The sequence below is a fragment of the Xiphophorus couchianus genome, chromosome 23 (assembly GCF_001444195.1).
Source record: "Xiphophorus couchianus chromosome 23, X_couchianus-1.0, whole genome shotgun sequence".
Classification (NCBI taxonomy): Eukaryota; Metazoa; Chordata; class Actinopteri; order Cyprinodontiformes; family Poeciliidae; genus Xiphophorus; species Xiphophorus couchianus.
Window position 1 is genome coordinate 21,062,458 of NC_040250.1, and position 13,372 is coordinate 21,075,829.

Below are 13,372 nucleotides of genomic sequence, written 5' to 3' on the forward strand. Positions count from 1 at the left end.
GAATTCCTCTCTAAAGTCACCCAAGTGGGAGCAGGATTGTCCTCTCTCAACCAGTACAGTAAGGCTCTAATATTAGCCGCCCAGTAATAATATAGGAAATTGGGGAGTGACAAGCCACTAAGACCATGGGGTAGCTGTAGCATCTTACAGCCTATCCGCGGGTGCTTTTTATTCCAAATAAATGACGACAACTCACTATTTAAATTTGTAAAGAAAGTCTTGGTGAGAAACACTGGCACGCTCTGAAATAGATAAAGTAATTTAGGCAGTATTGCCATTTTGATTATATTGATTCTACCTCCCAAGGATAGAGGCAGAGATGTCCATGTAGTGATGTCTTTCCTAAGGTTCACCAGGAGAGGCAGATAGTTTGCTATATATAGATCTTTGTGACTGTGAGTAATCCAGATACCAAGGTATTTAAATTTAGCGGGGCTAATTTTGAAAGGAACTGGACCCATATGCTGCACTTCCATTGGAGTCACAGGCATCAATTCACTTTTTTGAAGGTTAACCTTATAGCCAGAAATGTTTCCAAACTTTTGAAGTAAAATAAGTAACTCAGGAATACTAGATAAGGGATCTGAGATATAAAGAAGTGTATCATCAGCGTATAGGGAAACTTTATGTTCAGTGCCAAACCGATTAATACCTTTAATTTTGGGGCTGTTTCGCAAAGCCACTGCAAGTGGTTCAATTGCAATTGCGAATAAAAGTGGCGAGAGTGGGCATCCCTGCCTCGTCCCACGTTTCAATGATAGATTACTGTTAGTGCGTACTGCTGCCATTGGCAAGGTATATATCAATTTCACCCATGAAACAAATTTAGGACCGAAGTTATTTATTTGGACAAGGTCTTAAATAGATAGTTCCATTCCACCCGGTCAAACGCTTTCTCAGCGTCCAGCGAGATTAAAATTTCATTACAGTTGTGACTGGGCGGGGCAGAAGTATACAACACATTAAATAGCCGCCTGATATTAAAGAAGGATTGACGATTTTTAATAAAACCAGTCTGGTCAGGTGAAACAATTGTAGGGATAATCCGTTCGAATCGTTTTGCCAACATCTTTGTGAGAATTTTAACATCAGTGTTTAATAACGATATTGGGCGGTATGAACTACAGCTCAAGGGGTCTTTATCCTTCTTTAAAAGCAGTGAAATTACAGCCTGACGCATAGAAAGCGGCAATAAATGTGTGGCCAGGGACTCCTCAAAAACTGATAGCAACAGGGGAGAAAGTAAATCCAAAAATTTCTTTAAAAATTCTGCCGGGAAACCGTCTGGTCCTGGAGATTTTCCATTTTGCATATTTTTAATTGCAGAGTTAATCTCAGCTAAAGAAAAATTTCTTTCCAATTCGTTAGATAGTGTTAAGGAAAAATGATTAATTTTAGTGCTTAATACAGTTAATCTACGACATGTGTAACAGTTATATTCAATACTCTTATTTGGAACAGGTTTCGTCTGAGATGCGGTAAGGAGCTGAATAAGCAGGCATTCAGACAAGCAGGGCCTTTTTCCTCCCCCGCTGACAGACAGAGCAATAAAAGTAACATTCCGATGGGGGAAGAGACTTTTCGGCGCCCGTATCAGACAGAGATGAGCACTAAGTGGTCCGCCCTTTTACTGAGACGAAAACCAGACGGCCTTCAATCTTTGCCGTAGATCAGGGAGTTCCAAGTTTCTCTGGGTGCCTGAGGGGGTTTCCAATTGGTCAAAGAACGGAACGCCTTGGCTGCATAAATTAAATAGGGAAACACCTATTTGGTATAAGATGACCAAAGGAGAGAAAATGCAAGGAGCGGCCGCTATTTTTTGCTTTTTTTTTCCTTTGTCTTTGTTTCGTGTTTTGTCTGTTTTCCCCCTTGTCTGTCTTTATTTTTATGAGAAAATGCATATCTCTGTTCCTCTGCAGCTTTGTTGTTCATTTCTTTGTATGGAATTAAACTCTGTGATCTGTGACGTCAACACGCTTTGTTGTTGTTTCGTTTTAGCAGAACGCCGTCGCTCGTCAAGGATCCCGGGCAAATTAAAGAGGAAAGAGCCAAACGTTTTGTCCAAAGCTAGTATTAAATTACCTCTTTTTTAACAATAGATCAGAACTTAGTGAAGGAATTTTAATATCTTTAAAAAAATCATCCAATTCAGTTGGGTTAAGTGAGGCTTCAGAGGTATACAGAGATTGGTAAAATTTGCTGAAACATAGACTAATTCCGGCATCCTCACAACATTTTACACCATGATCATCATTTATTGCTGAGATATCCTGTTTAGCTGAACGTTGCCATAGCTGCTGCGCAAGAAGGCGTCCAGCCCTCTCCCCATGCTCATAGTAGCCACACCTAGATTTGGATAATAAATATTCGGCCTGTTGGGTAGATAAGATGTTAAACTCTGTCTGAAGTAATACACGTTTCTGAAGAGAGTCTTGTGTAAAAGTATGGGAGCATTCCCTATCTAATTGTAGAATCTGATCTGTTAACAATTTTAGCCGTTCGATACCTTTCTTCTTTTTGTTTGCACAGTAAGAGATGATTTGGCCTCTCAGGTAAGCCTTTAATGACTCCCAAACAGTGCTGAGTGGCATCCCAGGAGTCCGATTAATATCAATAAAAAACTTAATTTCAGAAGTAAGCATATCGACGAAGTTTTCGTCAGATAAAAGTATGGGATTAAGTCGCCAAGGACGATAAACTGATTGCATAACAGGAATGTTCAGTTTCATTATGAGCGGACTATGGTCAGAAACGACTATAGCCCCATAATTACATTCGCTCACTAAAGGTAAAATCCGTTTATCGAGGAGAAAATAGTCAATCCGGGAATAGCTCTTATGAACAGGGGAAAAAAACGAATACCGTCTTAGGGTTGGATTTCGAAAACGCCATACGTCAACCACTCCATAAGTGTTAAGAAATGAATTAATTGACTGGGCAGATTTAGAGAGAGAGATCCTTCCCACTGTACTACGATCAAGGGATGATAGCACACAGTTCACATCTCCTCCAATTATAAGATTATGTGTTGAAATATTAGGTAAATTTGAAAAGAGCGTGTTAAAGAATGTTTGATCATCCCAATTTGGAGCATATACCGAGACTAAAATAACTGGAAGTGCATACAGTTTTCCAACCACAATAACATAGCGTCCAGCAGCGTCCGTTTTAACACTGGATGCCGTGAATTGCACCTGTTTGCCAACTAAGATGGCTACCCCTCTCAATTTAGATTGGAAATTAGACTGAAACACCTGACCGGACCATCGCCTACATAGATTTACACTGTCTGCTTTACACAAATGGGTCTCCTGCAAGAAAGAAATATTAGCATCAAGTTGTCTTAAATGTGTCATAACTTTCCTAAATTTCACTGGACCATTAAGGGATTTCACATTCCAACTCACACAATTAACTGGGTGACTGTTGATGAACCTATTAGTATTAGGACTGCTCATGAATGGTCAATCAGATGTAGTACAGTATCCACAAACCATCACAAAAAGGTAACCTGACAGAAGGCATACTCAAAACAAATAGATCCAGTATAGTCCCACCCCTCTCTCCCGAATAACCACGAAGAACCCAACAAACAAAAAATCCACACATTTGTGCTTGTACTGGGGAACTTAACTCCCTGCCTGGGCTCCCGCCAAAGCTAAATAACAGTAATCAAAATAAAAAAAGGGTGCCCCTACTTTAAAGTATTAATGTCGTTTATGCTCCTTGCTGCATCGATACAGTAAATGCATCACTAACCAAGATCTGGACAGACCCCCTGCGAAACCCTCATACATAGAACACAAAAGAAGGATGTTGTCCCTCAGAATAGAGTCGAAAATTAAATCAAGATATAACACGGGACATAATGTCGGAAGGTTCCGTACAACCTGAAATAATGGAACGATGGGGATTGGACCTGCAGTTAACATCGGTCCTCGCTGGCCGTCGCTGAGATGATTTTCTTTTTGACGTAATCCATTGCTTTATTGGCATCCAAAAACTCCTTGTCTTCCTCCCCATGGGAAATGCGGAGCCTAGCAGGAAAAGGCAGGCCGTAACGAACATCTCGTCGGTTGCGAAGAAGCCTCCTCACCTCCGAAAACGCCGCCCGGGCCCTGGCCACAGCCGCTGTATAATCAGATGTGATGATAATCGGTGCCTCCTTGAAGCGAAGAGGGCCACGGCTCCGGGCCCGACGTAATATTTCCACACATTCTTGATAATAGTGCAGCTTAGCGACAATAACCCGCGGCTTATCGCCTGACTTGCTCCCACTGCCAGTACGATGAACTCGGTCAATCAGTGGCGCTTTATCCATCTGTAGCACCTCTGTTAGCAATTTAGCCACTGCTGCAGTGGAGCTGGATTCTGGCGTCTCGGGAACCCCAATGATCCACAAGTTGCACCTTCTCATGCGCCCTTCCATATCGTCACACTTCTTTTTGAGCCCATCAACTTCTTCTTTCAGCTCCAACACAGTGGTGCGTAGAGTAACAACCTCATCGGACCAGGTTGACAAGCCGTCTTCTACCTCTTTGAGGCTTTGTTTAACGTGGTCTAGGTCGGCACGAAGTAGCATTGTGCCGTTAGCCACTTCCGCTCGCTTGTAGCTCTCCTTTAATAAAAGTGAACTCTTCAGCCAAAGCCTCTTTTATTTCGGATTTAATCACAGCTGAGATATCGGTTTTTATAGCGGCAAGAATGTCAGACTTCAAGGAGAGTGCGTCCGCCTCGCCGCGGGAAGGAGAAGGAGGTACTGAGCTTCCGACTTTAGCAGTAGTCTGCTCCGAGGCGGTATCGGGCCTAGCAGCCGCAAAGCTAGAGTGTTTGCCTTTCCTCAAATTTGTCGCCATTCTTCTACCCTTCCAGGCAAGAATCACTTAGAGGTCGAGTCCGGACAGACCTAATGAGTCGAGGCTGGTAGGTGCCCGCGTCCCTGCTTCCCCGCCTACCATCGGAAGGCAAGAGTCGGAGGAGAGGATTGCTTGGGAGGAGGTTCCCCGACGGCGTCACCTTCCAACTCTACCCAAGCTCCCGCGTTATAATGGGGAGACAGCACTGGATGGTTACCTTGTCCAGGTGGAGATGGCTGCCAAACTGGGTGGCTGGTCCCCAGAGGGGACAGCGCTTCAAGTCGCCTTGAGCTTAGAGGGGGGTGCCCTACAAGTACTGTCTAACCTACGTCCAGAAGAACGCTGCAGTTGGCCGTTGATCCAGGAAGCTCTTTGGAGGTGTTTTGGCAGGAGGATTTATGCCGCGCATGCAAGGGAACAGCTGATTAATCGCTGGCGCCTGGATAGTGAGTCCCTAGGCTCTTATGCAGCTGACATTCTGCTACAAACTCGACAAGGTTACCCTGATCTGGAGAAAGCAATACAGGAGAAACTTGCCCTCCAAGCCTTCATTAGGGGACTTCGGCCAGCCAGACTTCGTGAACATATCGGTGTCCACTCTCATAACAGCTGGGCAGCGGTGCTGGAGGAGGCAGAGAGGGTAGAGCCTATTCTAAGCGTCAAGAATACCGCTCCAGGGGTGAGGCTGTATGCAAACCAAGCTTGTACTGAGAGTGATGATGAGGATAACCTGAGACAAGCAACGCTATCCAACCGCGAGCACCATCCGGGGGTCGGCGACGAAGAAGACCAGAGTGCTACCGTTGTGGAGAGCTGGGGCATCTGGCTCGTGATTGTCCAGCACCAGCTCCACGTAAAGGAGACTTACAGCCTCCTTTAAACTGATTGGGGTGGTACTGGAGGGGGCCTGCCACCACCAGAATACACCCCTACTACTGAAAATGCAATGCGGTTGGGGCGACTAGGCAGCCCACATGGACTATATGTGAACATTACGCTAAATGGTGTTGCCCTCTGTGCTCTGATAGACACTGGCTCCACGGCCTCCTTGGTTCGACCGGGCATACTGCCTGGGACAGAGGCACTAAGTCCTAGAGAATGGTCCCTAACTAAGAAATACATCACCACGGCCACTGGGGAGCACTCAAGGATGAAAGGCTGGCGGGTCCTTGATGTGGAGGTGGAGAGTCAGAAAAGTCAACACATGTTTTGGCTGGCGAAAATCCAGGACCCCTGTATTATTGGATTGGACTTGCTGGCGGCGTGGGGGGACATAATAGATGTTACTTCAGCCACGCTCCGAGTGGGCCACAAAGCCGTTCAACTTCACTCCCAACGTCAAGAGAAGGTGCAACAGGTTAATGCACCAACACTAGCAGAAGACCGCAACAGGGCTCCACAAAGACCACTGGATGACTTGGTGGGGACGGAGGAGGCACATGCAGAACTGCCATCAGGGGAGACAAGGCAGGCTGTACGGGAGCTGTGCCTGCGGAGCTGTGGAGAACTGGATCAGGAGCAGAGTGAACGGTTACAGGACCTGCTGGAGGCCTACATTGACATTTTTGCTGCTAAGGATGAGGAGTGTACTCGCACTAATCTGGTACAGCACGACATCGACACTGGAGAAACGAGACCCATCCGTCTACGGCCCCACCGTCTGCCTTTTTCAAGGCGGGCCATGGCAGAGAAGAAGATCGAAGAGATGCTAAAGGCTGATGTCATAGAGCCCTCCAATAGTCCCTGGGCCGCACCGGTAGTGCTGGTGGGAAAGAAAGACAAAGACTGGCGGTTCTGTGTTGACTACCGACGACTGAATGAAAACACCTGCAAGGACTCCTACCCCCTCCCACGCATTGACGATACGCTGGACTACATTGCTGGGTCCAGTTGGTTCAGTTCCCTCGACCTTCGCAGCAGTTATTGGCAAGTGGAACTGTCTCCAGAAGCTCGCCCAACGACAGCATTCACCATTGGGCAGGGACTGTGGCAATTTAAGGTTATGCCTTTTGGTCTCTGCAATGCCCCAGCTACCTTTGAACGCCTCATGGAAAGGGTGTTGGCCCATATTCCACGAAGCCGCTGTGCGGTCTACCTGGATGACCTTCTGGTGCACGCAGACAGTTTTGAGGCTGCCCTGGCCAACCTTCAGGAAGTGTTTGATGCCATTCGCCAGGCTAACCTGCGACTTCACCCACGGAAGTGTCACCTGCTCCGGAGAGAGACCACCTTTCTGGGCCACATTATCAGTGCAGCCGGAGTATCTACAGACCCAGACAAGGTCAGTGCAGTGAGGAATTGGCCAGAGCCTCGGGACACTAAGGAGCTGCGTAGCTTCTTGGGGCTAGCCTCCTATTACCGGAGATTTCTAAAGGACTTTGCCACTCTCGCCAGCCCCCTGCATCGGCTGACCCAAAAGGGACAAACTTTCCACTGGGATGAAGACTGTGCTGCTGCCTTCTCTGCACTCAGGATGGCACTGGTGGGGGCCCCAGTACTGCAGTATCCTGACCCAAACCAACCCTTCATTCTGGATACTGATGCCAGTGATAGAGGCATTGGGGCGGTGCTCTCGCAAGGGGGAGAGACAGGAGAACGGGTTGTTGCTTATTACAGCCGCACCCTCAGCCGGGCAGAAAGGAACTATTGTGTCACCCGGCGGGAGTTGCTGGCTGTTGTCCAGGGGGTTCGACACTTCCGCCACTACCTCTATGGGAGGAAGTTTCTTCTTCGCACTGACCATGCATCCCTGACCTGGTTGCTGAATTTCAAAGAGCCAGAGGGGCAACTAGCACGGTGGTTAGAGGCACTGCAGGATTACAACTTCCAAATCGTTCACTGGGCTGGTCGGCTTCATGGCAATGCTGATGCCCTGTCCCGCCGGCCGTGTGCAATAGGAATTGGCTGTAAGCAGTGTCAACGGGTGGAAGGACGTGGGTCAATGGGCCCCCAGACCGTGGCTCTACAAGTCGTCAGCAAAAACCTACAACATCCTAGGTGTCTCAGGGTGACCGAAGGGTCTGTGGATGGTGTGGAAGTTATGGAGGCCAAACAACTGCAGGAGGAACAAGATCGGGACCCTGTTCTCGCTCGGATCAAGCAGTGGGTGGAGGCTGGCCAGCGGCCCACCTGGGAGGTGATAGCAGCTCTAGATCCAGAGACTAAGGCACTGTACTCCAAGTGGTCCACCATTTGCTGCCACAGTGGGCTCCTTTATCGACAGTGGCAAGCTCCAGCAGCACAGCGTCACGTTCTTCAGTTGCTGGTGCCCAAACAGTTGCGGGCCAAGGTGCTCCAGATGGTCCATTGGTCTGTGGGGGCAGGTCACTTTGGAGTCGCTAAGACGCTGCAACGCCTCCGGTCGAGATTCCATTGGCCCGGCTGCCGCCAAGATGTGGAGCTCCATGTCCATTGTTGTGATGCTTGCACAGCAAAGAAAGGGCCAACCCAGCGCTCACATGCCCCCTTGCAGCAGTACCAGGTGGGTGCTCCAATGGAACGAGTGGGTGTGGATGTACTAGGCCCATTTCCTGTGACGGAAAGAGGGAACCGCTACATCCTAGTTGCCATGGACTATTTCACTAAGTGGCCGGAGGCATATGCCATCCCCGACCAGAGCGCTGCCACCACGGCTGAAAGACTGGTGAGCGAGATGTTCTGTCGGTTCGGTGCCCCCGAGGAGCTGCACAGTGATCAGGGCCGGAACTTTGAGGCGGAGGTGTTTGGTGAGGTCTGCCGGAGGCTTGGCATCAAGAAGACACGAACCACGCCACTTCACCCTCAAAGCGTTGGGCTGGTTGAGTGGTTCAACCGGACCTTGTCCACCCAGCTGGCTATTCTGGTGGATAAACGGCAACATGACTGGGATCTACACCTGCCTGTCATCTTGTGGGCTTACCGGACAGCGGTCCAGGAGTCCACTCACTGCACCCCTGCCTTGCTGATGTTTGGCCATGAACTACGCACCCCAGTGGACTTGGTGTTTGGACCACCCCCCGGAACGGAGCAACCTGTTGGGCCAGGGCTGAGCTACATCTGTGATTTAAAGCAGCGTCTACGGGTTGCTCATGAACTGGCTCGGGAGTGCCTATGATTCGCGCTGTCAGGGGAGGAACTTCGACCCTGGGGACAAGGTTTGGGTCTTTTGCCCTGAACGGAAAAAAGGACTGTCCCCAAAGCTAACCAGTCAGTGGGCTGGGCCATCTGTGGTGATTCACAGACTTTCTGATGTGGTGTACTGGGTGCGGCTGCGCAAGAGGGGCCGGCTGGTGGTTCTTCACCGGGACCGCTTGGCCCCATACCAGCCAGGCAAGCCTGCGGTTGGCGAGCTGGAGACGGACCCTCCGCCAGTGGTTTCTCCTACGCCTCAAGTTGTCCGGGGTGAGTCCCGGCGCGCTAACCCCAGACAACGGCGCCTTCCTGCACGGTTTAGAGACTTTGTAGTTAATCCGTAATGGATTAAGAGTTCTGTTGTTGTTCAATGTTGTGGTTCATTTCACGTAGGCATTCCTGGTTGCTGGGGACAGCTAGCCGTCTGAGGGGGGGCAATGTAGCAGTTAGAGGGTGCTGTTATGTTGTTATGTGTTTTTCCCATGAGGCTTAGCGGCAGAGAAGAGAGCGAACCGTGAGCGAAAAGGCTATCTGTTCGAATGAAAAGACCTGTGTGTTCCACCATTAAAGTTCTGAATGTTCTGGCTATCCGACCCTGTGTGTGTTTTTATTGAGTGTTTTTATTGAGCTCCTTCCAAACGGACTCCAGGATGTCATGGATGGTGGCTCATGGGATCCTGCCGGTCAGAGCCGTTATGCACTCCCGCGGCATGTCTGCAACGTCCATCTGCCCCCGACCCAGTTGTGGCGCACCGGAGTCGGTGAGGCACCTGCTGTGGGAGTGCAGCGCTGCTGTGGACCTGTGGGCGAAGGCCGGCTCCTTGCAATTCCCACACTTGCCAGCAAGGGAGGTCCTCCATGGACAGCTAGTGCTGTACGGGGTGAGCCAGCAGAAAATGACTAAAAAAGACTTCGCTGAGATGTGGCTCACCCCAGCCACCATCAAAGACGCCACTTGGACCTCCAGAAACTTGCTGGTGAGCAGGCGCAGGCAGATGCCCCCCGTGGCTGTGATCCGGATGGCGGCAGAAAAAAGAGAAACATCACGGGCTGCAGGTGGCGCGCCAAGGACACAGCCACCAAGAAGAATCGCCTGCGCCTCCGTGGACGAAGGAGCCGGCGCTCCACGAGCAGAGGTCCAGGCAGCGGCGGCCTGGCTCTCCGGGTGAGGCAGGAGGGAAGGAGCTTTAGGGCGGGATCCCCTCTGAGCACCAGCGCTGTCTGGAAGGACGAGACGGCTCCGGACTTGGGAGGGAGTCACCCCGGTCCTGCTCAACTTTTAACACACAGAGTTTTTGTATTTTATAATTCTTGTTCTTAGCTTCTTTTAGCCTAAATTGATGAATTTGTAAGTTTTTGGAAATTTCTGAATAATTGCAACAATGTAATGTTTTTAAATGTTTACAGTAACAATAAAAATTTTTCGAAAGAAAAAAAAATATTGAGCCCTCAACAGAGGTTACAATAATATAAAGTTAAAGGTTAAACATGTGCAACAAAGCAAAACGGGTACAAAGCCGAAATAAAACTTTGAGGGTTACTCAAGAAATCTGCTTGCCTTTAAACTGAACTACAAATATGATTTCAGAGCTTCATTAAATTACTCTTCCATTTTTCACATCTGACTGAATTGTGCTCATGCTCCCCTGTTTCAAGTGCAGTGCAGTTTGAGAGCAGAAGAGGTCAGTATACAACAAATGCTTTTCATCACCAGAGCTCCCGTCTCAGTCAGCCTTTCCCAAACACGGCGCTTTCTTCATTTTAGCACTGCTTGAAGGGAAAGGAAATATGACTCTGGGACAAAAAGAAGAGACACCCAAACAAATCAGACACATAAATCAGGGCTGCATTTCATTTTTGTTTCTTATTTCATTGACTTCTGACCCCACATTTACATTTCAGGTCTACAAGTTATGGGGAATAGATTGAATAATGATTCATGTTCATTGGCTGCATAAATTTCTGCCTTAATTCCCAGATTGGGTTTAATGCGTCAATAGCAAAAAGGGGCAATCTTATTCTACCCAGTAAATATTGTGAATACATTATTTGTTTTCACTTTCATGCTCAGCTCGTGTTTAAGCTTTTGACGTTGCCGATTTACAGCAAGAAAAGAAATAAGCCAGAAATATACTTTTAATCTTTTTTAATAATTTTAATATACCTATGCTGTGTTGTGGTATTAATCGCCGCTGCACCGAAACCACGTCTATTAGAGGGGACTCACAGAGGACGTTTGCAAACCACTGTGGGTTCAGTGATCTAATCAGAATGTGAAGTAAAAAAGTCAGTAGGATGAAAGAGGCTATTCAAAGACAACGTGAAAAGAGAATAGATTAATTTGTTTAAAAACTGAGTAATTGTGGAAGGTAAAAATGGAATATGTCGTATGAACATCAATGCACAGTCAAAAGAAATCTTAACTAAATGGTTGTGCTTCAGTTGGCTGATAAAAGTGTAGATACCTGATAATTGGTAAGGTAATAATTTCAATAAATAAATAATAAATGACTTTATCTTTACCATTATTGACAAATGACTTGAGGTCACTGCACTGACATCTGCTGGCGCTATGTGAGAATGCGAAGCTCCACCTGGATCAATTTTGGTGCCACTTTTATTAGTGATTCTGTTTCCTATAAATTTTGCTCAAGTTTGTTTTCTATGGAAATATTTCTTTACTAATGGCTGAAACTGATATAGGTCTTGAAGGTGTTTCCAATTCTAATATAAACAAATATGTTGATTTATATAATTTATTTCTGGACAGCATCGTCTCTTACATCCTCCAAAACCTTCTTTTATATAAATTTATTGGATATTTATAAATAAAATATAAGGTAATTTATAAGTATTTATAAAACAGGGGAACAGAGTCTTCCTCTAGTCCACCTTTCATTGAATGTGGAGAGGCTTGGTAGTAGAATAGTTAAGTACATCAAGTCTGGTTTTGTGCTAAGTAGACATCCAGCTAGAGACTTAAACTGAAACTACTCAGAGCACAAATTTAGCTAATGACCTTTTCCTGTTTATTATGCTTCAATATGCTTCAGGGTTGAAAAAAATAATATGCTTTTTCAACCCTTATGCAGCCAACTGTGGAAATCTCTGAGTCAGTTGTGTAGACACACATCCACTGAAGCAGTTCTGAATACGAGCTTGCCACAGAAATGTTTAATTGATTCTTTATTTATCAGATTGTTGCTGATTCATTTCTCAACACTGTTTGCTAAGTAATAATCATTGACGACAACATGACATTTGTCAGAAGTTGATGGTTAACTGACAGTAAGCTCATCACTTATAATCTCAAAATCATTAATCTCTCTGAGGAACAGAAGCTTCACTTATGAATCACTCAAGCAAAGTGCAAAGCAATCACCTTTGATAAATGATCTAAAGTACAAATGAAGTCTTCCTATGTGCACTTTCAAAGCAACTTCATTGTTCTTTAACTTGAGAAGGAGACACATTTTGAAAGGTGTGATTGAAAATAGCTAAAATGTGCCAGTTGAGAGGAAAGCACCTGATTTGTCAAACCAGCCTGGTCTCTGCTTTCATTTTCGCTACTCTGTCCCAGGCAGACATCAGACATAGCCACTTAGAAATGAGGAGGAGAAGGTAGTATCCTTCTCTTTTCCACCAGTGTTAAGTAGTTTGCAGGTACACTATTAAGAAATAGTGATTAGATAAAGATGAAAGTTACTTTTAGCAGCAGCAGCAGCAGAATAAAACCAACTGATTCACGCTAATGCCATTTTGAGCAGCGTGCTATGAAAGGGTGCCATGAGTCACATCTTGTTTCACATCGTTTCTTCTGAGTAAAGTAAAAGTCTGCATGAAGTAAGTTCATACTCAGGACACACACAAGAGGGATTCAAATAAATCACAAAAATATTATTAACACCGTATATAAAATGGTTTTGTGTGTTTACAGCCTCTGTGGAAGAACCAAATCTAGTTACACTTTGGACACTATAGTGTCCTGACATTGTCTGTGGTTCTCTTTTGCCCAACCCCCCCTTCAGCTCTGCTGGCGTCTCTCCCCCGCTTACTGGAATGGACTCCTGACGCGACAGAAATAGAGCAGGCCAGCTCTTACAGCTGCACCGTGTGATAACCAAACTGCAAAGCTCCCACGCAAACTTCGAACCATCAAAGTCGCCGTGGAAACGTGTCAATCTTGCGGGTTTTTTTAAGCACTTGTCCGGCCTCTTTAGGTCATAAAAGAAACGGTGGACGCATGCAGATGAACACTTTCCGTTCATCTGCATGCGTGCGTAAAATCACAAAAAAAAAAAAAAGAAAAAAAAAATGTGCACAACTAATCAGTTTGGTTTCTGTTTGGTTTTTGTTAAGTAATCTCATTGAGGAACAAAGTTGCTCTACTTCATGCGCTCTATTAT